This window comes from Rana temporaria, chromosome 3 (genome assembly GCF_905171775.1).
Source record: "Rana temporaria chromosome 3, aRanTem1.1, whole genome shotgun sequence".
NCBI lineage: Eukaryota > Metazoa > Chordata > Amphibia > Anura > Ranidae > Rana > Rana temporaria.
The window spans coordinates 166,940,994-166,966,517 of record NC_053491.1 but is presented as its reverse complement, the minus strand read 5'-3'; positions in this window follow the sequence as shown (position 1 = coordinate 166,966,517).

Below are 25,524 nucleotides of genomic sequence, written 5' to 3'. Positions count from 1 at the left end.
AACATACATTTCATACATAATACAATAATTGATATAAAAATACATTAAATAAATAACAGTCCATGACAACATATATAGCCACATAGAGGTTGGGCATAACCACGCAATAGGTGAAGTATAAAATGTAAATAGATCATAGAAGTACTGGTTGATCAGAATGGGTCCCATAAACGCGTATAGCTACATCTTTGTAAGCCCGACGCGGCGTTTCGTGTATATGAAAAACACTCATCAGGGGCGGATGTAGTGGGATATCTGGAATACAGATTTGATTAGTGATCAAGGTATTAAAATTGGATCCACCAAAAAAGAGGTAGTAAGTCAATTCTGGTTACTTACATAGTATGTCAAAGTGGTAATGTAAATACAGTTAAGACCACTAATCAAATCTGTATTCCAGATATCCCACTACATCCGCCCCTGATGAGTGTTTTTCATATACACGAAACGCCGCGTCGGGCTTACAAAGATGTAGCTATATGCGTTTATGGGACCCATTCTGATCAACCAGTACTTCTATGATCTATTTACATTTTATACTTCACCTATTGCGTGGTTATGCCCAACCTCTATGTGGCTATATATGTTGTCATGGACTGTTATTTATTTAATGTATTTTTATATCAATTATTGTATTATGTATGAAATGTATGTACTGTACTTTTGTACAAGTTATTTGTTTCCACACATTTTTAATATTAGTCATCATTTTTACAAGTTATATAAAACAATGTATACAATAAAATAAAAACATGATAAAATAGGACAAGACTAAAACTATTCTTAGGAGGACCCAACTCGGATCCCTAATCGAAGTAATAAAATGTACACAAACTTCAGCGTCACAGCATTATAAAAAAAACAATTAATGTTAAAATTTACAATCAAATCCCTGGAAGACAAAGTACCTAACCAGTATATCCTTTCCCCTTCTTTATGTTCTAACAGGGATATCATATCCCCTCCCCTCCATTTCGGAGTCACTTTTTGAATGGTCAAAATGTTTAGATTTTTTGGATTGCAATTCTGGCACAATTTAAAGTGTGGTGGAACACTGTGGTCCATTTTCCCTTTGAGAATGTTTCTAATATGTTCTTCAGCTATCTTTGCTAATGTGCGCTAAGTGCATCCCACATAAATTGCATACCGATAACTACATTCAAGTAAATAGATAACATGTGTGTTGTTACAGGTGAGAATATCTATTATCTTGTATTGCTTTTAATGTGGGTCAAAACTAAAAGTCTTTTTAATCCTCATGCTGTCTTTAGTATGTGGAATATCACCTTCTGCATCGTCTAAAGCCCTTTTCCCATTAGAATAGTTCATAAAGGGGCCTTTTATCTTGAATGAAACTTTGCACCAGTATGTCTCTCAATGTAGGGACCCAGGTAAAGACCAGGCTTTGGAGGGTACCACTATATTCAATATGGGTATTACTGTACAGTAATCGCTAGCAATGAATCAACAAGAAGAAATCATGTGCTGTAACCTCTAGCAACTAATCAGTGAGCCGTAATGTGTGCTGTAACCTCTAGCAACCAGTCAGTAAGTGAGTAAGTGGTAATGATATGCTGTAACCTCTGGCAACCAATCACAATCACTGCCTGATCTGATACAGTAAACTGATTTTAACTTTATGTCTAGATGATATTTATTGTATGTCTCAGAGCAGGTGGAGAGCAAAATTGCATGGGGGGGGGGGGGGCTAGAATTTTTTTGCCCAGGGTCCAATCAACATTAAAGATGACCCTGAGATGGGGGTTTCTTCCTCATTATCCCCCCCCTCTCTCTCTCTCTCTCTCTCTCTCTCTCTCTCTCTCTCTCTCTCTCTTTCTCTGCTAGAAGAGTTTTTCTACCAACTTTCAGTGCCTCTATATAAGATTTCTTAGTTTCAAACCTATTGGCTGCTTCATAAAGATGGTTACATTTGTACAGCTCCTCCTCTATCTTAGGAACTGGCCTTTTGGTATACCCTTAGTCCACAGATGGTGGTGACAACTGTCTAATATATTTTTCAGCTCTCTTTTCTAATGTGCATTTAGTTTGGACCAACTTTGTCCAAACAAACTTTTTAAAGTTAAAAGGTTAATTCACTTTTACCAGCAAACTGTGGGTGCCTGTAGATAGAAACAAACTGTGCAGCTTTGGCGAAAGTTGAGTAATGCCCTTAATAAAGGTATAGGCAATTAACATACTTTATAAAGCCTGGATGGAAAACTCACAGGATGTTGCTAATATAGGCCAAGCTGTAACTGTTCACCTCCACTATCACAGGAGTGAACTTTTATACTGCATCAGGGGAGACAAAGTGCATCCTGTGATGGTGAATTTTATCTACAGCAGGGCCGTCTTTCTGAGCGGGCACCCCTGGGCACAGCCCGGGGGCCCCACGTTCATCTGGGGCCCCATCAGAGCTGGACAAGCTTTAGCCAGGGAAGTGTCGGTTGATGCGCTCGATGTGCGCTGAATGCAAATGAGTAGTCGGCCGCTCTATAGGAGGAAAGAAGTGAGGGAGGGAGCTTGGTAGGGTGCATTTATTCCTTGCCATTCCCGGGTGTGCTGCGGATGTCCCACGAGTGGAGGAAGGTGTTTCTGGTGCTGCTGTGGAGAGCCTTAGTTAGCTGGTATCTTCAGCGGTGTACAGCTCCACATCACCGCCGAAGATACCAGCTAACTAAGGATCTCCACAGCAGCACCAGAAAGTTCAGAAGCACCTTCCGTCGCTCGCGGAACATCCGCAGCACACCTGGGAATGGCCAGGAAACCTGTAGTTCAATCCAGCTTCTCCTCTCCTCCCCCCCTTCCATGGCTGCTGAGCCGCTCCATGCTCACTGCTCAGTGTGCAGTGACAAGCGGCTCAGGAGGTTTGGCCGTCCTGGAAGGGATCTCCACGCTGCTCCGTCCTGTACCCTCCAGCATGACACACATCCCTTCTCCCGCCCCTCTCTCCCTGCATGTGTGCCGCTACTTCTGTGAAGGGGATGAGGGGGCAGGAAGATTAAGGAGCCAAAGACTACAATGAGAGAAGTCACTGACTGAGAGCCCCTGGGGACCATTCAAGTAAGTGAGCACTGTGACCCGACCCCCCTAATCCCCCCTCCTCCCCCCCTCTTCCTTCTCTTCCCTCTTCCTTCTCCCCCTCCTTCTCTCCCCTCTTCCTTCTCCCCCCTCCTCTCCCCTCTTCTTTCTCTCCCCTCCTTCTCTCCCCTCTTCCTTCTCTCCCCCCCTTCTCTCCCCTCTTCCTTCCCCCCTCCTTCTCTCCCCTCTTATTTCTCTCCCCTCTTCCTTCTCTCCCCCCCACCTCCCTCCCTCTCCCCTCTTCCTTCTCTCCCCACTTCCTTCTCCCCCTCCTTCTCCCCCCTCCTTTCTCTCCCCTCCTTCTCTTCCCTCTTCCTTCTCTCCCCCACCTTCCTTCTCTCCCCCCGCCTTCTCTCCCCCTCCTTCTCTCCCCTCTTCCTTGTCTCCCCTCTTCCTTCTCTCCCTCTCTCTCCCTTCTCTCCTTCTCTTTCTCCCACCTCTCTCCCCCCCTCTCACTCCCCCCTCCTTCTCTCCCCCCTCCTTCTCTCCCCTCTTCCTTCTCTCCCCCCATCCTTCTCTCCCCCCATCCTTCTCTCCCCCCATCCTTCTCTCCCCCCATCCTCCTCTCCCCCTTCCTTCTCTCTCTCTCCCCCTTCCTTCGCTCTCTCTCTCTGTCCCCCTTCCTTTTCTCTCTCTACCCCTTCCTTCTCTCTCTCCACCCCTTCCTTCTCCCTCCTCCTCCTCCTTCCTCTCCCTTTCTTCTCCTCCCCCCCTCCTTCTCCTCCCTCCCCCTCCTTCTCCCTCTTCCTTCTCTCCCCTTCCTTCCCCCACCTTCTCTCCCTCCTTCCTTCTCCTCCCTCTTTCTCCCCCCCACTTCCAGACATGCTGAATCTGGTGACAGTGGCAAGTCACACGCTGAATCTGGTGGCAGGGGACGGGTGGCAAGCGACACACTGAATTTGGTGGCAGGGGACGGGTGGCAATTGACATGCTGAATCTGGTGACAGGTGATGGTGGCAAGTGACACACTGAATTTGGTGGCAGGTGGCAAGTGACACGCTGAATCTGGTGGCAGGGGATGGGTGGCAATTGACACGCTGAATTTGTTGACAGGTGAAGGTGGCAAGTGGCACATTGAATTTGGTAACAGGGGACGGTGACAAGTGACACGCTGTAAAGTATAAATATTGTACTTCCATTCTTGAGAGTAGGTGCGTAAATTGGGGCAACCTTGTAGGGGCCCCATAGCATTACTTTGCCCAGGGGCCCATGATGCTATCTACAGACATCCCTTATCTGCATAAGCAGGTTTTTGGTAAAGGTGAATAATACCTTTAAATGAAACATGGAGATTAGCTTTAACCCATTAAGCAAGTAAGAAACAAATAAAGTGGTTGTAAAGGCAAATGTTTTGTTTTTTTTTACCTTAAGTTGTAGTAAAGTTCCCCCTGTAATGTGCTAGTATGCATTCCCTCAGTCTTTCATCCACGCTTGTGGGCTCCGGCCGCTTGAATAGCCAAGCTGCGATGACGTCCCTCCTGCGCATGCCCACAGGAGTCACAGCAAATGCAAAGAGCGCATGTTCTGAAGCAACTATTATTTATTTATTTATTTACAGTGGAACCTTGGTTTGCGAGTAATGCGGTTAACCACTTAAGGACCGCCTAACGCCGATATACGCCGGCAGAATGGCACGGCTGGGCACAATCACGTACCTGTACGTGATTGTATAATGCCCAGCTGTGGGTCGCAGACCCGATCGCCGCTGGAGTCCCGCGATCGGTCCCCGGAGCTGAAGAACGGGGAGAGCTGTGTGTAAACACGGCTTCCCCGTTCTTCACTGTGGCGCCGTCATCGATCGTGTGTTCCCTTATATAGGGAATCACAATTAATGACGTCAGACCTACAGCCACACCCCTCTACAGTTGTAAACACAGGTGAGGTCACACTTAACTCCTTCAGCGCCCCCTTGTGGTTAACTCCCAAACTGCAATTGTCATTTTCAAAATAAACAATGCATTTTTAATGCATTTTTTGCTGTGAAAATGACAATGGTCCCAAAAATGTGTCAAAATTGTCCGATGTGTCCGCCATAATGTCGCAGTCATGAAAAAAATCGCTGATCGCCGCCATTAGTAGTAAAAAAAAGAATTACTAAAAATGCAATAAAACTATCCCCTATTTTGTAAACGCTATAAATTTTGCGCAAACCAATCGATAAACGCTTATTGCGATTTTTTTTTACCAAAAATAGGTAGAAGAATACGTATCGGCCTAAACTGAGGAAAAAAATCGTTTTTTTATATATTTTTGGGGGATTTTTATTATAGCAACAAGTAAAAAATATTGCATTTTTTATAGCGCAAAAAATAAAAACCGCAGATCAAATACCACCAAAAGAAAGCTCTATTTGTGGGAAAAAAAGGACGCCAATTTTGTTTGGGAGCCACGTCGCACGACCGCGCAATTGTCAGTTAAAGCGACGCAGTGCCGAATCGCAAAAAGGGGCCTGGTCCTTTACCTGCATTTTGATCCAGGTCTTAAGTGGTTAATGAGCATTTTGAAAAAACTAGCAACTTTCTTTTAAAATCCTGACTCGGTTTGTGAGTGTTGTCTCGCAAAACGAGCATAATTCAAGCTAATGGGGTGTTCAGTACCGCATTTGGCCAGAGGTGCGGGGCGCAAGTGACACTGAGAGCCGAGTATTTACGAGACTCTCCAGCGCCCCCCCCCCCCCCACCTCTTGCTAAATGTGGTATTGCATGCCATAGAAGAAAATTATCTTTGTTTCCATTGACTTCTATGGGGATACTCGCTTTGATATGCGAGTGCTTTGGATTACAAGCATTCTCCTGGAACGGATTATGCACATAATCCAAGGTTTCACTGTATTTATTTTTAGTATGTTATGTTAATAGGGATATGTAACAAATATAACGTAGGTGTTATCTCACATTGACTGCAAAAGTAGAAATACACTTTAAAGCAGAATTCCAAGCTATTTTTTATTTATTTTTTAAATACTGTATAACAAGTAGGTAAAGTGGAGGTGGCAAACTCACCCATTTCCTTCTTTAGATTTACATTTTTTCAAACATGGAGGATCATCATTACATGTGAGCTTTACCTTGGGCAGTCTACATGCATATACAGTCTACCCAGGGAAAGCAATATACAAGCAATTACTAATCAGTAACTCTGATCCAGTACTAACTACTTTACATATTTTGTATCTGCTTCTACTATTGCTTATAACCAGAACTTACACTTTACACATCATACTTCCTCACAAATTAAAAAAACTTAATACACAGGCTCCACCACTTGTCAAGTGATTATGTTTTAAAAAATTCACACTAAAATGCACTTATGGAGGCCACATCCCGTCTGTCACAGTTTGTCATTTTGCAACTTGAACTTCCCCATGTAATCACACATGCCCTCTTCTGTGTTTAAGTTAGCCATTATTGAATATCACCTAAATTCTAACTCTACAGCACTGATTTAAATTAGCACAATACAACACTTTGCTACTAGCAGAAGTACCAAAATACAACACTAGATGTCAGACTTGAACCTTTGTGTATTAAGTATTGATGGATTTGCTACAAAACAGCAATATACAATGTTCAGTGCTAGAACCTTAACATAGAACTGGCTTGTGGCTCTTTACACTATACAGTATTGTGATATTGTTTAATGCAAAACTGAGCCATGGAAGAAAATAGAATAATTAATATCTAAGGTAAAGCATAGTCATGCATAGTGGTTTCCTGTTGACTAATTAATGGCATGTGGCACTGATGTGTTTGATATAAGGGATAAGTGCACGTGTCCTTATGGTGTCTTTGTTTTGTACCCCAGATGCATACTTATCTGGATTCTACACCTGTGGCCTCCAGGGTTTGTTAAAGTGGAGGTTCACCCTAAAAACTTTTTTTTACATTAAAAAGTACAATAGTAAGGACATTACATTTCGGCATTTTTTTTTTTTTTTTGCTCTGTACTTACCTTTATATCCGGATTTTGTCCAGGGCTTCCGCGTTCTGACGACTCAGGGACTGGGCGTTAATATCCCTGCTTCAGGCTTCCGATGCTTGCGGGACTGGGCGTTCCTATTCTTTCGTTGGATGATTGACGGCTTGTGAAACAGGTGACCTGTCGCACAACGCGCGTCACCAGATTTCCAGAAATACCCGAGCTAAGAGTCGGCACTATACGGCGCCTGCGCCCGCCGTGTAGAGCTGATTGCGCAGGCGCCGTATAGTGCCGACTCGCAGCTCGGCTCTTTCCCGACGTCTGGTGACGCGCGTTGTGCGACAGGTCACCTGTTTCACAAGACGTCAATCATCGTACGGAAGGATAGGAACGCCCAGTCAAGCAGTCATCGGAACCCGGAAGCCCTGGACAACATCAGGATATAAAGGTATGTACCGAGAAAAAAAAAAAAAAAAAGCCGAAATGTAATGTCCTTAACATGCTGGATCTGCTAGATGCAATTAAAAAAAATGTTTTTTTTGGGTGAACCCCCGCTTTAACATCCAATGCTGCAAGACTGACTGTCCTGGCTACACCAGCATATTAGAACCCTATAGACCAGGGATCTGCAATTAGCGGACCTCCAGCTGTTGCAAAACTACAAGTCCCATCATGCAACTGCCTCTGGGTGTCATGCTTGTGGCTGTCAGAGTCTTGCTATGCCTAATGGGACTTGTAGTTCTGCAACAGCTGGAGGTCCACTAATTGCATATCCCTGCTATAGACTTCTATGGAGCTGTTTTCTGAGAACGTAGGTGTGGCCAGGATATTAGTGAGACCATTGTTTCCTAAGGGCGTGGTGTGACTAGGATAGTGCAGGAGCAAGTATGAGGGAGAGGATAGGTTAGGTCTGGGCAAAGGTGCAAAAAGGATAGGATAAGACTGTCTTAAAGTGCACTTATTTGTTCATTTCCTACCAGAAGCATTATCTGCATGTAGTCTGCATCCTCTTTCCATGTTTGCTTGAGCTTCCTGTAGGTGTCTTGGTTTTCTGAATAATCCCCCAAAAAAATGCCTTGACCTTAGATAATAGGAGTGTGAAGGAAGAAAGACTACACATGCAAGAAGTAGACACTGCTCTTAGACCAAACATTTAACGCTTATTAAGGGCTTTCCATTTAATGCAATTTTTTAAAAATAATTTATAATACGTTGCTGTGGTTCATGTTCATGTTCATGTAATGCCTTGTACACACGATGGAAAAAGTCAGACGGAATTTTTTCATCGGATATTCCGACCATGTGTGTGCCCCATCTGAGTTTTTCCATCAGAAATTCCGACAGACTTGGAAAGAGAACATGTTCTCTTTTTTTCCGATGGAAATTCTGTTCATCTGTATGGAACTCCGACGGAGAAAAAAACATGCATGCTCAGAATCAAGTCGACGCATGCTCGGAAGCATTGAACTTCATTTTTCTCTGCTTGTCGTAGTGTTGTACGTCACCACGTTTTGGACGGTTAGAATTTGGAATGACAGTGTGTACTGTATGCAAGACAGCTTGAGTGGAATTCCGTCAGAAAAATCAGTCGGAGTTTGTCCCTATGGAATATCAGATCGTGTGGACGGGGCATTAGTGTAAAATGCTAATTAATAATATGCATGCTGACAAAAAAAAGTATAAAAAAGACACATGGAAAAACTGCAAAAAATACTGCAGCTGCAGTAGGCAATGCACATCACAAACTTTCTATATACTTTAGTCTTCTAGATTAAACAAAATTTGCATGAGGATGGCATCATATATTTAACCTGATGAAGGGTGCAATCATTTTAGATGAAATGCTGCTGTCAGTCTATGAGTGATGCAAATTGTCGGTGAACTGAAGAGCAATTTCATTATTTTTCTATTCCATCAAAAAATATTTATTTAAGCTTAATATTTTTTTTAAGCTGTCATAAATCCTTTTTTTTTTCTATTGCTATAAAACATTTGCTTACAAATAAATGTTGTGCCCACAATTTAGGAAGCCAAGAGCAATGGGGGCAATCTAAAGAGAAAATATTGCAAAATATGTTTACTTTCAGGCTCTTTCTCTCTTTACTTTTTCTTGCAATGTCATCCAGAAGGCAATCTGTGCATAGTTGGTCTACAGCGGGGGGTCAGCAACCCGTTGATTGTGATCTACCAGTCAATGGCGGGCAGCTGATGGGTAGATCATTAACATGTTTCTGCTTTGCCAATCCTCCCGCTGTGCCTCCTTTACTCTCATCTCCACTGCAGAGCAATGCGGGGAGGCAGCACAGTACTGGACAGAGGGCAGGAGCGGGAGCTGCCTTGCTTAACCGATCAAGTTAGCCAGCAGGGGATTGGTTGTTAGAATGATGGGCAGTCTTAGCAACCAATCACCAGCTGGCTAAGCTGGTATTCGGGCGTGTCGAAGATGATCCTGTAAGAAGATGAAGCTTGCAGTGCAGTGTATACCCTGCAGTTTCTTTTTACTCCCTAGCTGCTGCTTTATCCCGGGGAGATTGGTACAGAGATGTGAGTGTGTGTGTGCAGTTTAGCAGTCGCTCTTAGACTCTGAGGTCTGGCACTACACACAGGCACACAGGTGTTTTCTACGTGGACCAGTAAATCTGTCCATTTTACTCAGTGCACACATCCTCCTCCTGCACCCGCTGTCTTGGGAGTTAGAGGGTAGAGGAGCATGGTCCAGCCTTACTTGGAAAGTCCTGGGAGCCTGTGGGGACCAAACCTAACAGCCCCTGGTGGAGATTGCAAGCTGCAGCACACAACCAGAAGCTTACAGAATGCCACCGCTCCTCCTTAGTAGGGATATTCCCAGAGGGAAAAATATGCCACCTACTTGCCGCACAGGAGCAGATACTGGGTCATTGAGACCAGAGGTGAACCCCAAGTAGCTCAGCCAACACTGCACAGATGGCTAGACAGATACCCCAGAAGCTTGTATGGAGGGGCATCGGAGTAGTGGACCTTACTGTGGGGTGGCAGAGTACCTTACTGTGTGAGGGGGTTGATGTGAAGGGGGTAAGAAGACACTATTGTGGGCTAACAGTTTTATTTTTTTAGAGTGGCACTATCCCCCTTCCCCCTCCCCCCTCTCACAGGGATCTTTGATATCCTACATGTCCCAGTAGATCTCAACCTCTGAAATTTTGCCTATGCCTGGTCAACAGAGTGCCCCCTGGAGTCTCATTTCTTCCTTGTGTGATTGGCTCCCTGCCTTTCGCAGAAGTCTGCCCTGAGAAACAGTCAAACTTTAGGCATTCCTAGGGAGTTTTGTTTTTTGGTAAGATATTCCCTAAGGCTTCCTTGTAAGGGGACAGCTGATTGAGCAGGAATTAACACCAAACTGTGCAAGTCCCCACCCTCTCGGATAGTATAATCACTCACATGTTGTTAAGAGTGACGTTCCGCCATATTGTGTCATATTGTGTCATACTTCTGGCCAGAGGCCTGCTCAAAACATCCCTGGCCTGAGGCCTTAATATTCAGAATAAAAGGAATGTCCACACATGAATGCATTTCCAACACTTTATGGAAACTTTTCATCTTTACAATACTTTCCATGACATATCACATTTGACATATTAACAGAATGTTCAGTGCGAAACGCCACATGCAAGGCTAAAAATTCTGCAGCAGTCACTTCAATGCAGAGCACCAGCACGCATCTTTTAGTTAAACTATCTTCCCTCTCTTCCATTACTTTCCTTGGGAGCACCACGGTATTGGGATAATATACCCATGTATACCAAGTCCACAGCTGGACTTTCCCTCACCAAGTCACAGGATGCACAGCTGATGGTCAGGGGGAACAAAGTTCTCCCATTAGTATGCGTGTCTCCCAGTGTTTATTCTAAAGCTCTACCCAGATGGGCATGCAACCAGATCCCATCACTAGTGGAAGAATTTCTCTAAATGGGGAGCTAACATCTACTTTTAACTATTTCCTTTACCTTGCAGTAATGGCAATAGAGCCATCTAGTGGCAGGCAAGCTAACTGCACCTGCCATCATGCCTACTTCTAAAACAGGGGTCAACAAGCTTTCTAAACAAAATGCCGGTTTACTGTCCTTCAGACTTTAGGGGGGGCTAGACTAGAGCCAGTGAGAGTAGAAAATGTTCTAGCGTCCGATGGGAATAGACAATGCCCCATCAGTGTCAGTGGGAGGAATAGTGCCCAATCATTGGTATCAATAGAAGGCATAGTGCCCAATTGTTGGTGTCAGTGGGAGATATAGTGCTCCATCATTAGTGTCAGTGGGGGGAACTGCGCCCCATTGTTGGTGTCAGTGGGAGGAATAGTGTCCCATCATTTGTATCAATGGAAGGAATAGTGCCCCATTGTTGGTGTCATTGACAGGAATTATGCCCCATTGTTGGTGTCAGTGGATGGAATAGCAAGCAAAGGGTGGCAGTTTGGTGGCAGTCACCACTGAGATGCCACCAGGTGTTGAAATGAATGCTGACTCTCCCACTCAGAAACCAGTTTGAGAAAGGACAAAACAGCATTCTTCTGAATAGTATAAGCTATGAAGATGTAAAAACGATTGATTAAAATCTTTGTAGTGTATACTGTACAAAATTAAAGTTGTACTGTTAAAACTGGATGTAAAATAGACTAAAATAATGAGTGTTAATGGTTTTCTTGTTATACTTGCTTTTGCTTTGAGAAATTATAATGGAAAAATATATGTTTTTTCTTTTATTATAATCTTTGGCCCAGATTCACATACATTTGGGCGTAGCGTAGCGTAATCCATTTTCACCACGTCGCCGCAAATTACTTGAGCAAGTGCCGTATTCGCAAAGCACTTGCTTAATTTGCGGCGGCGTAGTGTAAATAGCCTGGCGTATGGCCGCGTAATTCAAAGGGGGCGGCTTGTATTCAAATTAAGCGCGCCCCGCGCCGATTGAACTGCGCATGCGCCGGGCTGAAAAATAGCCCAGTGCGCATGCTCCAGCTCACGACGGAAAACGTCAATGACGCCGACGTGAGCGTCATTGACGTAAAGTCGTATTCAAGAACGACTTAGTAAAACAACGTAACCGACGGAAAAAGACGACGCGGACCCAACGCCATACTTAACATGGCATACGGCGGACTGGCGTTAGGTTACCCCTCATATTGCAGGGGTAACCTTACGCTTACGGAAACGACGTAAACGACGACGCAGCGCAAATTTGTTCGGGAATCGGCGTATCAGGCTCATTTGCATAGTCAAATGAGACCTGAACGTAAACGCCACCTAGCGGTCAGCGTTGTATTGCATTTAGGATCTGACGGTGTAAGTGACTTACACCAGTCGGATCCAAGCCTAATTACGGCGTATCTTGTTTTGCGAATACAAAACAATGATACGCCGGCGGGAATTTCGAATTACGCCGGTGTTTCTGTAGATACACCGGCGTAACTCTTTTGAGAATCTGGCCCTCTGTCAGTATAGCAGTAGAATGTATTGGACCAGGGGCTGCTATGTGCTTGGCTTCTTTGGCGCATTATTTAAAGCTGCCATCACCACAATGAATTCAGCAATACATAGTAGTTCAGACACTGCCAGACTTTACAGAAGCTTGTTCCTCTATCTAATTAGTGAACTGTTTTACGGGCAAGTGGTCTTTTGGGTGATAAATTGTGTTTAAAATCACACTGAGAGGAGATTAGGGCATGTATTTATAATAACTGTATTTGTGAATGGTGTGCTTTACATAGAGACTGACAAGCTGCAAAATCCTTGGATAAATGATTATCCATTTACATAAATAATGCAACAAATAACGGTGAAATTTAGAATGCTCTAGATAATATAACTGACACAATATTGGTATTCTGTCACTTCAACCTTTTCGATGACTTTTGCTGTGAGTTTAAAATCGGCTTCAGTGATGTGAATGTTAATTGGAATTTGTAGCACAAATACATTATAAAGAAGATACGTTTATCTATATTTCGTCATTTTATGTTTAGCCTGAAATAATTGATTCCGGGAACCAAGTGCTGGTATTTTATGGTGCAAAAATGTTGATCTTTAGGATGCTGGTGTAGGAGAGGGGATTGTGCAAACAAGAGCAACGTTTTTGAGACATGACTCTCCCCAAACAGTATACAGGCATAAAGGGCCGGCCTTAGGTGTTAAGGCACCCTGTGCGAGCTAATCCTGTGGCGCCCCCATCTTCACCCCTTGCCCCCTGGTCACCTAAACATACACAAAGAGGAAAAAAATATTTGTAACAAATCATTTGTTTTAATTTAACTTTACATTACACAGCACCCTGCATCTCTGGACCCCTTTACATTACACAGAACCCTACAGCTCTGGACCCCTTTACATTATACAGCACCCTGCACCTCTGGACCCCTTTACATTACACAGCACCTGCATCACTGGACCCCTTTACATTACACAGAACCCTACAGCTCTGGACCCCCTGCATGTTACACAGACCCCCCTTCAGTGCAGAAACTCCCCTTCAGTGTATCCACCCTTTCAATGTAGACCTCCCGTTCAGGGCAGACCCCCCTTCAGAGTAGCCCCCCGTTCAGAGTAGCCCCCCGTTCAGAGTAGCCCCCCTTCAGAGTAGCCCCCTCCCATTCAGTGTCGCCTCACCCCGTTCAGTGTAGCCATCCTCGTTCAGTGTAGCCCCCCTCGTTCAGTGCAGCCCCCCGTTCAGTGCAGCCCCCCCTTCAGTGTAGCCCCCCCTCGTTCAGTGCAGCTCCCCCTTCAGTGTAGCCCCCCCGTTCAGTGCAGCCCCCCCTTCAGTACCTCCGATCAGTGTGGCAGCACATGCACAGCAGGTCCCCTCCCCCTGTTTACACATAAACAGAGAGGAGGGGGAGGCAGCTTCACTAGGCTGCGCCTGTGTGACATCCGGGATCGAACAGACAGGCGGCCATGGCCGCAAGAGGAGGGGATGGTAGGTGCAGTGGTGTCACCCTGCACAACCCCCCCCCGCACACCCCCTCCCCCTCACCAATGTAGATAGCTCGTCTCTCCCTGCCTGTGCCAGTGTGCCGTTGCCAAAACCCGCGGCGCTGCCACCACGGGTGTAATACAATCGCGGAGGGGGGTACCGGTCTGACACCCCCCCAGTGTGTGGTACCCTGGGCCGGTGCGCCCCCCCCCTTAGTACGCCTCTGGATGCGCCCCTGTTGCCCATGGCGCCCCTGTTGCCCACAGCTCGCACACCCCAAAGGCCGGGCCTGCAGGCATACCCCACTTTTAAGTACACAATTGGGTTTATTTATTAAAGCTGGAAAGTGCAAATTCAGGCTCACTTCTGTATAAAAACCAATGAGCTTCTAACCCCAGCTTATTCAATTAAGCTTTGGTAATAAAACCTGGAAGCTCATTGGTTTATATGCAGAAGTGAGCCTGATTCTGCACTTTTCAGCTTTAGTAAATAAACCCCATTGTTTATTTAAAAGTGGGGTATGCCTGTATTGCACTAAACCTGTACATAAATAGGAGAACCAGAACCTTCTCTCAGTGGAAGAGTAGGTTTGATAAAGAAATTGAAAGTGTTTCCACCTGGGGGGTCCCCAAAAAAATATTCAAAAATAATGAATTCATGATGCAAGACCTTGACCTTGGCTAAATGGAAACTTTTGCTGTTTTGCTGTTGTGGAATTCCCTTCCTGGTCATGATGAAGACATGTAGTGCAGCCAGCAACATCACTATTATGTCCAAATTCTTCTCTGAAGGTCTCTTTACAGTCTCTTCACAGTGATTGGTGACTTCCTTGTTAAAGTAGATTATCTCATCATGGGGATTCGTTGAATCATGCTTGAAATCCAAAATCTCAAACTTAGCATAAAACTCAACTCAAAATTATAGAAGGCAAGTTATTATCAAAAAAGGGCTACTTTTAAAATGCCACACAGACAGAGAGGGTCCTTATATGCCACAACCAGGTTGACATGAGAAGAATAGTGGATAAACAGTGTGTAAGCAGCTTGGTTAAGCAGCATTTTAAGAAGGAGAGACAAGGCAGGTTTTATCTTGAAATAAACATTAGTGTATTTTATCTGGGAGTGAATAGTCACAAACCTTGTACAGTGGATGGACAGTGTGTAGGCAGCTTGGTAGGCCATAATATATGAGATAGGACAGTTTTCTATTGAAATTAGCACTACAGTGTATAAATAGAGAGACAATAGTCACACATATTTTTGCATGCTGGAACACCAGAATATGCTGCCAACATGATGCACAACACAGGATTTACCCTGTAGCGTATATTAGAATTAGGGGTGAGCTGTGTGTTCCGTCTGATGTATATGCCACTGTCAGAGCACCAAAATAGGTAAGAAGAGGTAGCAGAAGCTGAAAATGGTGGCATGTATCAATTTGTTTTTTGGGGGAGGGGGAGCTGGATGACATTTAAAAACAAATAGCCAGATTCAGGTACATCCCGTATCTTTGTGCCGGCGTAGCGCAGCTCATATGCGCTACGCCGACGTAACATAGAGAGGCAAGTACAGTATTCACAAAGCACTTGCTCCCTAAGTCACGGCGGCGTAGCGTAAATGGGCCGGCGTAAGCCCCTCTAATTCGAATTATGAAGGTAGTGGGCGTGTTGTATTAAAATTAGCCGTGACCCCATGTAAATGAATTTCCGAACGAACGGCGCATGCGCTCGCATGCTCAGAATCACGTCAAATTTACGCCCTAAGATACGACGGCTCAATGGCAACGACGTAAACGTAACCTATGCCCAATCCCATTCACGTACGGCTTATGTAAACAACGTAAAATCCGACGGCAGTTCCGACGTCCATACCCTAACATGACTTAGACCAGCTATTTGGTGGTTTATCGTTACGCCGGAAAAACGCCTTACGTAAATGGCGTAGATTACATCGACAGGCGTAAGTACGTTCGTGAATCGGCGTATGTAGATCATTTACATATTCAACGCGTAAATCAACGGAAGCGCCCCCTAGCGGCCAGCGTAAATATGCACCCAAGATACGACGGCGTAGGAGACTTACGTTGGTCGTATTAAGCCAGAATTTAGGCGTATCTAGTATTGAGAATAAGGCGCATACATACGACGGCGCATCTGTACACTTGCGCTGCGTATCTGTAGATACGTCACCGTAAGTCTTTCTGAATCTGGCCCTTAGTCTGTATTATCAGCAGGTGGGGTTTTGTACTCAATGGTAATCCAAGGTTAATTTTGACACAGTTCACACTATCAATTGTCGGGATTCCCCTCTCTGGCAGGCATATTGACTGTGGGGCTAGCCAGATGCTGCAGAGTATACTTTGTATTATTCTGGTCAGTGGTCCAGTCTTACCACCCAATAGGCCATTTGGTCCTCACCTCTGAGGCCGCGTACACACGGTCGGTCCATCCGATGAGAACGGTCTGAAGGACCGTTCTCATTGGTTAACCGATTAAGCTGACTGATGGTCTGATGTGCCTACACACCATCAGTTAAAAAAACTGAGAAAAATTAAGTTTAATGCTTCCAAGCATGCGTCGACTTGATTCTGAGCATGCACGGGTTTTTAACCGATGCTTTTGCATACTAACCGTCGGTTTTGACATATCGGTTAGGCGTCCATCGGTTCAATTTTAAAGCAAGTTCTAAAATTATTGACCGAAGGATAACTGACCGATGGGGCCCACACACCATCGGTTTGTGCCGATGAAACGGTCCTTCAGTCCGTTTCCATTGGTTTTGACCGACCATGTGTACGCGGCCTGAGAGTGTGTGCATCAGTCCTATACCATTTGGTCATCAATCACATTGTCCAAGCTAAGTTTGTAAGTGCTGCCTGTGGCCTGCCAGACCAGTGTGATTTAAAAAAATCTCTAAAAGTGGAGCTGGCCACCCTTGCTTTAGGATTAAAGGCATTATGATCAACAGAGGATATCCTGCCACTAGGAAATGCAGATCTTGTGTTCTTGCGCAGCACCTCTTCAAAGTACAACATTTGGGCTCCAGTTCGATCTAATAGGGTAGTCACCCAATAGTTGTATCTCTGTTTGATAGATATTCGCTATAAATACAGGGATCCTTGCACAGGAATGTGAACACAAAGGACCAATTTTTTCACAAAAAAGTGAGTGAAATGTCCCGCTTGAAGCCTGCCCCACTTCCTTCTCCTCCTCCTCCCTGGCAGCACCCCAACCCTCCTGCTTTTCTACCTTCGTCTTCTTCTATGCCTCCTGCTATCTCTTTTTAACATGAAAACAATAGACAAAGTATTCCGCTTACACATACTTCTGTGCCCCCAGAGCCTGGTCTATCAGATCAAAGACTAAGTGCTCCATGAGGAACATGAGAGGAATTGTATCACTAATCCCCACCCCATAGTGGCTTTCCATTTTGGTCTCTTTAAAAGGCCCCAAAATGCTGCATGCACCCTGAATGATGAACCAATGTTGTGGTGAAAAGACAGAGCTTGTCCTCTTACCATAATGGTACTCATTGAAGTTATTGTGCATGCAGCAGGGCCAATATTGAGTTACAGCATGTGCTAATGAGGTGGTTGGCTTATTAAAGCCTTGCATTTCTTCCAGGCTATCACTTACCAGTTATGACTGTCTAAAGTGGCCATAAACCCTTCTGACTTGAAAAAGGATCTCCAGGTTAGTGCAGGGTGGTTTGGGGTCAGCCTCCTTGCTATCTGGGCCTGGAGAGCTGCCAGCAGGGATAATAGGTGCAACATACTGTAGCATGACAGTGGTTAGCCTGCAATGTTGCATATGTTCTGGTGCACTTGGGGAATATGAGACAATTTCGTTGCAATTACTGATGCATTGTATGCAGAGGCTTCAGGTCACAGCAATTCTGTTGGTAGAAGATTTATAAAAAAATGACCAGACTGCAGAGCTCTGTGAACTTTCTCTGGGGACAGAAGTGGCCTGTATCTGTACGGTAGTCCCATCAGATTGATTAGGATGATTGCTCCTTCCAGTTCTCCACAAGCTGCTCTTGGACAAAACCTCCCTGCTGTTTTTTTCCTCCCTTAAAACTTTTCTCCTCTCCAGTCAATGGTACAGACAGACAGTATGCCATCTTATTATCCACCCTCTGCTCATTGCTGGAGCCCACATGGCAGTAAGTTTTAACTACATGAACATCACTACTTCTTGCTGTTCCCTGTCTGATAACCCCCCCCCCCCCCATCATCCTGGTGCTATCTTCCTCATCCTCAATAGATTGCTAGTGCATGACCAAGATCGTGGATCATGTGATCCAACAATTCCACTGATTTGTCTTTGGCAGCTTGTGAGACTATGATGGAATTAGCAGAAAAAGAGGAGGAGGCAGAAGAGGGTGTATTAGCATCCTTTGCAGACAACTGGTTGCTCTGCTCCTGACTAGGGATGAGCCGAACACCCCCACCGGTTCGGTTCACATCCAGAACATGCAAACAGGCAAAAAAGTTTTTCGAACATGTGAACATGTTAAAGTCTATGGGACACGAACATGAAAAATCAAAAGTACTAATTTTAAAGGTTAATATGCAAGTTAGTGTCATAAAAAGTGTTTGGGGACCCAGGTCCTGCCCCAGGGAACATGTATCAATGCAAAAAAAAAGTTTTAGAAACTGACGTTTTTTCGGGAGCAGTGGTTTTAATAATAAAAGTGAAATATTCCTTTAAATTTCTTACCTGGGGAGTGTCTATAGTATGCCTGTAAAGTAGTGCATGTTTCCCGTGTTTATAACAGTCCCTGCACAAAATGACATTTTTAAAAGAAAAAAAGTCATTCAAAACTACTCGTGGCTATAATGAATTGTCGGGTCCCGGTGTTCTGGCGAGCTGGTTCCTACCATCGATATGGTTCCCGAGCTGACGGAAACCTCCGAGCGGGAACAGCTGTTCATCAGCTGTAGACACGCTCGCTCCCGATGGCTGATTATACACTCTATACACGCCGCTCTACACAGCAAGGGGCGGATGTGGTATTGGCCAGTGATTTTTTGATTGGTTATCCACGCCGCTCTTTACAGCAAGGGGCGGATGTGATACAGCCCCTTGCTGTATAGAGCGGCGTGGATAACCAATCAAAAAAGCACTGCTCAATATCACATCCGCCCCTTGCTGTTTAGAGCGGCGTGTACTAGTGTATAAGCAGGCTTCAGGCAGCGGGAGCGAGCTTGTCTAAGCTGACAATCAGCTGTTGAGGGTCGGAGATTTACGTGGCCTCCTACTGCGCCTGCGCAGTCGAGGCAGGAACCATATCGATGAAGGAACTAGCTTCACAAGACACAGGCAATACAGATAAAAGTCAATAAAAGTAATTAAAAACAAATGTGTGGGGGTCCCTTATCCAAGCATGCAACCTGGCCACATGCCCTCAACATGTGGAGGATGTCCCCATGTTGATGGGGACAAGGGCCTCATCCCCACAACCCTTGCCCGGTGGTTGTGGGGGTGTGCGGGCAGGGGCTTATCGGAATCTGGAAGCCCTCTTTAACAAAGGGGACCTCCAGATCCTGGCCCTTCACCTATGTGAATTGGTGCTGTACCCCTACCATTTCACAGAAAAGTGTCAAAAAAGTGTCAAAATGTTAAAAACCACAGGAGACAGCTTGGGACAAGTCCTTTATTAAAAAAATAAAAATAAAAAAGAGATTCCAGCGATGTAATCCAATAAATCCATCCTCAATCTCCAGCAATGTAATCCAATTCTCGTTCTCCAGCGATGGGTGATCTCCAGCGATGAACACACACACGATCCTGCCTCCACCTGGCCAATGACGCGGCACCAGCTGACAGCTCTTATGTAGCTGAGGGCGGGGCCACCCGTCACGTGATCCCGTCCCCCTCTCACACAAGGGGAAAGGCCAGGGTTTCCCAGTGATGTGTACAGTGACTCCGCCCCCTCTGATGCAACGGGAACTGCACGGGAAACATGCACTACTTTACAGGCATACTATAGACACCTCCCAGGTATGAAATTTAAAGGGACATTTCACTTTTATTGATTTAGCTTAAGCATTATTAAAATCACTGCTCCCGAAAAAACTTCAGTTTTTAAACCTTTAAAATTAGCACTTTAGATTTCTCCCATAGACTTTTAAAGGGTGTTCCGCGGCTTTTCGAATTTGCCGCAAACACCCCAAATTGTTCGCTGTTCAGCAAATGGCGAACAGGCAATGTTCGAGTCGAACTCATGTTCGACTCAAACAGATAGCCCATCCCTACTCCTGACTAAGAGCCCATTCACACCTAGGCGTTTTGTCGCCTGTAGCGCGACGCTCACAAACGCCAGAGGGACCAAAATACATGAAAGTCTATGGGGATGGTTCACATCTGAACGCTGATGCGCCTGACGCCCATCGCCTGTAGCCAAAAAAAGTTCCGGACCCTTTTTTGTCGCGCGTATCGGGCGGTTTGGGCGTATTTGAGCGTTTCCATTTCCCATAGAAAGTAATGGAAACGCTCGATTCAAGCGACTTGCGCGACAACGGGCGTTTGCTACGGGCGTTTCGTCGATTTAATCAATAGAACTTGTCGCCCATGCAGAAGATTAAAAAAATCTACCAACATAGCAACAAGTGATGAAAAGATGATAGTTTTTCCTATTGGCTAAAATAAAAAACGTCAAAGTACAAAAACTTCGGACAATGCTGTATGCAAACGCGCAAATAAGCATGAATATGCGCGACAAAATGCCGGAAAAAAACGCTGAAAAAAACGCCGAACGACCGACTAATGCAGCCTAACTTCTGTGCATGATGTGGCGGTATTGTATGACCACTCTGAGAAAGAGAAAGCAAATGTCTCTAGATGATGCGGCTCAATGTTCGATTTGTCCTACAAAACCAGCTTTCCCCCTAATACCTTCACAAATCTTTGACTTTCCCTTTAGGATTACCTGACATTTTTAATAAAGGGAATTGTCTACATTTAATGACAGCGATAGTAATAGGGAGAATATATATGTGCACACTATTTTATTGCACAAGTATGCTTTTACATGCTGCAAGCAAAGAGCAGCTTTGCCAGTGTCATTAACAAATGTATGCCAGGGATAGAAAATAAAAGACCCCAGCAAAAGAAAATGAAAAAATAAATCTCCTCTAATAAGATAAACATTAAACCCCAATGATTTTTTTTATGTAGCAAAAATTTTAATAATGGTTAAATGTGAAATAAAATAAAATAAAATAAAATTAAATTGAATTAAAAAAAAGACTACAAGGGTGCCCAGTAGGTTAACAGCAATGGCAGTTGTTGCAGACATACACAAAAAGGTAGTCCAAAAAAGAAATGATGGGTCTCAAAACTGTGAGCTCAGGAAATTAGATGAAGATACAGTGCCTTGCAAAAGTATTCACCCCTTTGGCATTTTTTGTGTTTTGTTGCCTCACAACCAGGAATTAACATGGATTGTTTGAGGATTTGCATCATTTAATTTACAGAACATGCCCACAACTTTGAAGATTTTGTTTATTGTGAAGAAACAACAAATAGTACAAAATAACAGAAAAAGTCAATGTGCATAACTAATCACCCCTCTAAAGTCAATACTGTAGAGCCACCTTTTGCAGCTATCACAGCTCCAAGTCGCTTTGGATAAGTTTCTATGAGCTTGCCACATTTTACCATTGGGATTTTTGCCTATTCCTCCTTGCAAAACTGCTTCAGCTCCTTCAAGTTGGATGGTTTGCGCTTGTGAACAGCAATCTTTAAGTCTGACCACAGATGTTCTATTGGATTGAGGTCTGGGAATTGACTAGGCCATTTCAACACATTTACATGTTTCCCCTTAAACCACTCAAGTGTTGCTTTAGCAGTTTTTTGGGGTCATTGTTGTGCTGGAAGGTGAACCTCCATCCTAGCCTCAAATCACACACAGTGGTACAGGTTTTTCTCCAGAATATCCCTGTATTTAGCACCATCTATCTTTCCCTCAACTCTGACCAGTTTCCAAGTCCCGACTGCTGAAAAAAATCCCCACAGCATGATGCTGCCACCACCATGTTTCACTGGGGATGGTGTTCTTTGGGTGATGTGATGTGTTAGGTTTGCGCCAGACATAGCATTTTCTTTGATGGTCAAAAAGTTCAATTTTAGTCTCATCAGACCAGAGCACCTTCCTCCATACAGTTTGGGAGTCTTCCACATGCCCTTTTGCAAACTCAAAAGGTGCCATTTTGCTTTTTGCTGAAAGTAATTGCTTTCTTCTGGCTACTCTGCCATAAAGCCCAACTCTATGGAGCGCACGGCTTATTGTCATCCTATGTACAGATACTCCCATCTCTACTGTGGAACTCTGCAGCTTCTCCAGGGTTACCTTAGGTCTCTGTGCTGCTTCTGTGATTAATGCCCTCTTTTCCCGGTCCGTGAGTTTTGGTGTGCGGCCGTCTCTTGTCAGGTTTGCTGTTGTGCCATGTTCTTTCCATTTGGTTATGATAGATTTGATAGTGCTCCTAGGGATCATCATAGATTTAGATTTTTTTTATAACCTAACCCTGACTTTGACTTCTCAACAACATTGTCCCTTACTTGTTTGGAGAGTTCATTGGTCTTCATGGCAGTGTTTGATCAGTGGTCCCTCTTTCTGAGGCGTTGCAGCCTTTGGGGACTTTCCAAAAGGTGTGTATATGTAATGACAGATCATGTGACACTTAGATTGCACACAGGTGGACATCATTTCACTAATTATGTGACTTCTGAAGGTAATTGGTTGCACCAGAGCCTTTTATGGGCTTCATAACAAAGGGGATGAATACATACGCACATGGCAATTATCAGTTTTTTATTTCTTAAAAATTGTTGTATGTATATATTTTTCTAATTTTACCTCACCAACTTAGACTATTGTGTTCTGATCCATCACATATAATTCAGATAAAAAAAAAACTAAAGGCTGTAATGTAACAAAATATGTAAAAACCCCAGGGGGGTGAATACATTTGCAAGTCACGGTATGTAGCCTACCACATTGCAATGGACAATAATTGAGCACAATGCAGCAAAGCACTGTTTAGCACAAGACTAACTTGCACTACATAAGATGTCAGCTCTAACTAAACGACTTCAACACACATTGATAAATGACTTCCGGTACATAGAAAAACTCCCATTTTTGAACCCCACAGGCTAGCTGTTCAAAGGCCATGTAGTACATTATGGTTACAAAGAATTTGGGCTGGTAAAATTTACCAAAATTCTGCATCAACTTGAACCCATTAAGCACACAGTAATCACCTCAAACCCATGCTGGCAGTAATTCCAAAAGTAATTATACCTGCTTTTCAATGGCAATGACATGTAGTGCCCAAGTATCATTTAGAAGTCAAAAAGCCACCCACAGCTTCTGATCTGGCAAATGTTCTCTGTTTCTATTGCAGTGATTAACCTCCCTGGCGGTATGATTCTTTCAGAAAAAACATGCTAAAAGCGGTACCATTATTTGCAAGGAAATTTGGCGTTTTATATTGTAGGTCTGTAATTTTTAGAAATAACTCACTTAAATCTGACCAAACAAGATTCTAATAGGCATCCCGTGTATTACATTTTTTTAAAAACAAAATTATAAATTATAATATAATAAATAATTATAAATAATTATAACAAATAATAATATAATTATAATAAAAATTATTCAATAATGTAATCAAATCAAAATCACTGAAATTTGCTCAGTTGCAGAATTGTCGCTGTCATTACTTTTATTTTTTTATGACGAATTTCCCCACAAATCGCTATCGCACAATTCTGCAAGTGATTATAATTTATTATCGCTGTTTTTTAGCTGATCTAAAACTATTTTTGACATAAAGGGACACTTTTGGTTGCTATGGACAATCTACAGTTTGCAGGGAGAAAAAAAGGTTTTTATTATATAAAATGACATGCAGGACACTGGGCAGACCACTAGGGACAGGGGGGGTGTGTTTTTTTTACATACAGTACTGTAATCTATAAGATTACAGTATACTGTGTGTATAGTGTTTGTTTACGTTTTTGAATTTGGCGCCGTTCTCCGTCCCCGTGCGTCGTAACGTCGCAGGGAACGGAGATCGGCGGCACACGGAGGCACTATGTGAATCGAGCGAGGTCCCGCTCGCTCACACAGCGCGGTGGCATCGCTGGATCCAGGGACAAGGTAAGTAAAAAGTGCCTGTGGATCTAGCGAGGCAAGCCCGTGACTGACACGGGGTTACCGATAGTAGCAAGAAAATCTAACCCCGTGTCAGTCTCGGGAAGACCGCCAGGGAGGTTAAAAGCTGAATCAGCTACATGGAAATCCTATAAGAGACATATGTCAAACATGTCGCTGCAAAACATCTAGGAGAAGAGATGGAGACACTATTAGGATAGACAAGAACTTCGAAAAGAAGTGACAACTTTCTTTTGGTCACTGAAGAAATTACATTTATTTCTACAATGTTCCCCTTTGGAACCAGACAGGAAAAATACAGAAAAAACACAATACCAATATATTTTTTTTAAACCACTCTGAATGTGTATATGTAAATCCTTCCAGTTAAAAATGAATTAATAGGAAATTAGCAGTAATTAATATTAGTAAGTCTAAAATTCGATTTTTGACAACTGACAGCTCAAACTGCTTTTTGTGTTTTTTCAAGTTACAAGCAAGTCTAGAGCAACATTTGTAGAACTTGTCAAAGTTTAACAAAACTGTAAAGTGTCTCTATACAGTAAAATAACTTGCTGAAAATAGCTGTGCCATCAAAGAATAAAGAAAATCTCACCTCTCTCTGCCACTGAACACAACTCCAATAAGGAAAACAGAAATCTCTCCTAAAACCCACATTTTGAACAGTATCAGTCTCCTGTGCCTTCTGCTTTCAGTAGTTCAACCCAGTCATCCTACATCACTACTGTGAGATAACAAACAGTTTGCCCACACAGGGGCTAAAGCAAATGGACAGAGTATTTATATTTACTAGAACAAGGATGAATATATAAAGCAATAAAATGTTGTTTGCACAAAATGATCACCAATAGTATCATGCATTACCTATTTACAGTTTGCAACCAGGTTGGATTGCTCTAGCAGTCGTTAAAGCCAGAATAAAAAAACAGGATAAGGAGGGATAAGGAGGAGTGGAAAGCTAGGAAAAAAGAGGAATAGGGGTATATTTAAATATATCTTCCAAAGACTTGGGTCAGGAGAGCAGAGCAAATTATTTTTAGGATGCTCAGGCTAGAGAGGTTCAAGGAATATAGAGCACAGATAAGCCAAGGTTCCCATGTTTTAAAGAATATAGGGTCAGATTCTCAGAAGAGTTACGCCGGAGTATCTACTGATACACCGGCGTAATTCGAATTTCCCGCCGTCGTATCATTGTTTTGTATTCACAAAACAAGATACGACGGATTTAGGCGAGGATCCGACTGGTGTAAATCAATTACATCGTCAGATCCTAAATGCAATACAACGCTGACCGCTAGGTGGCGTTTACGTTCAGGTCTCATTTGTTTATGCAAATGAGCCTGATACACCGATTCCCGAACGAATTCGCGCCGCGTAGCCATCGCTTACGTCGTTTGCG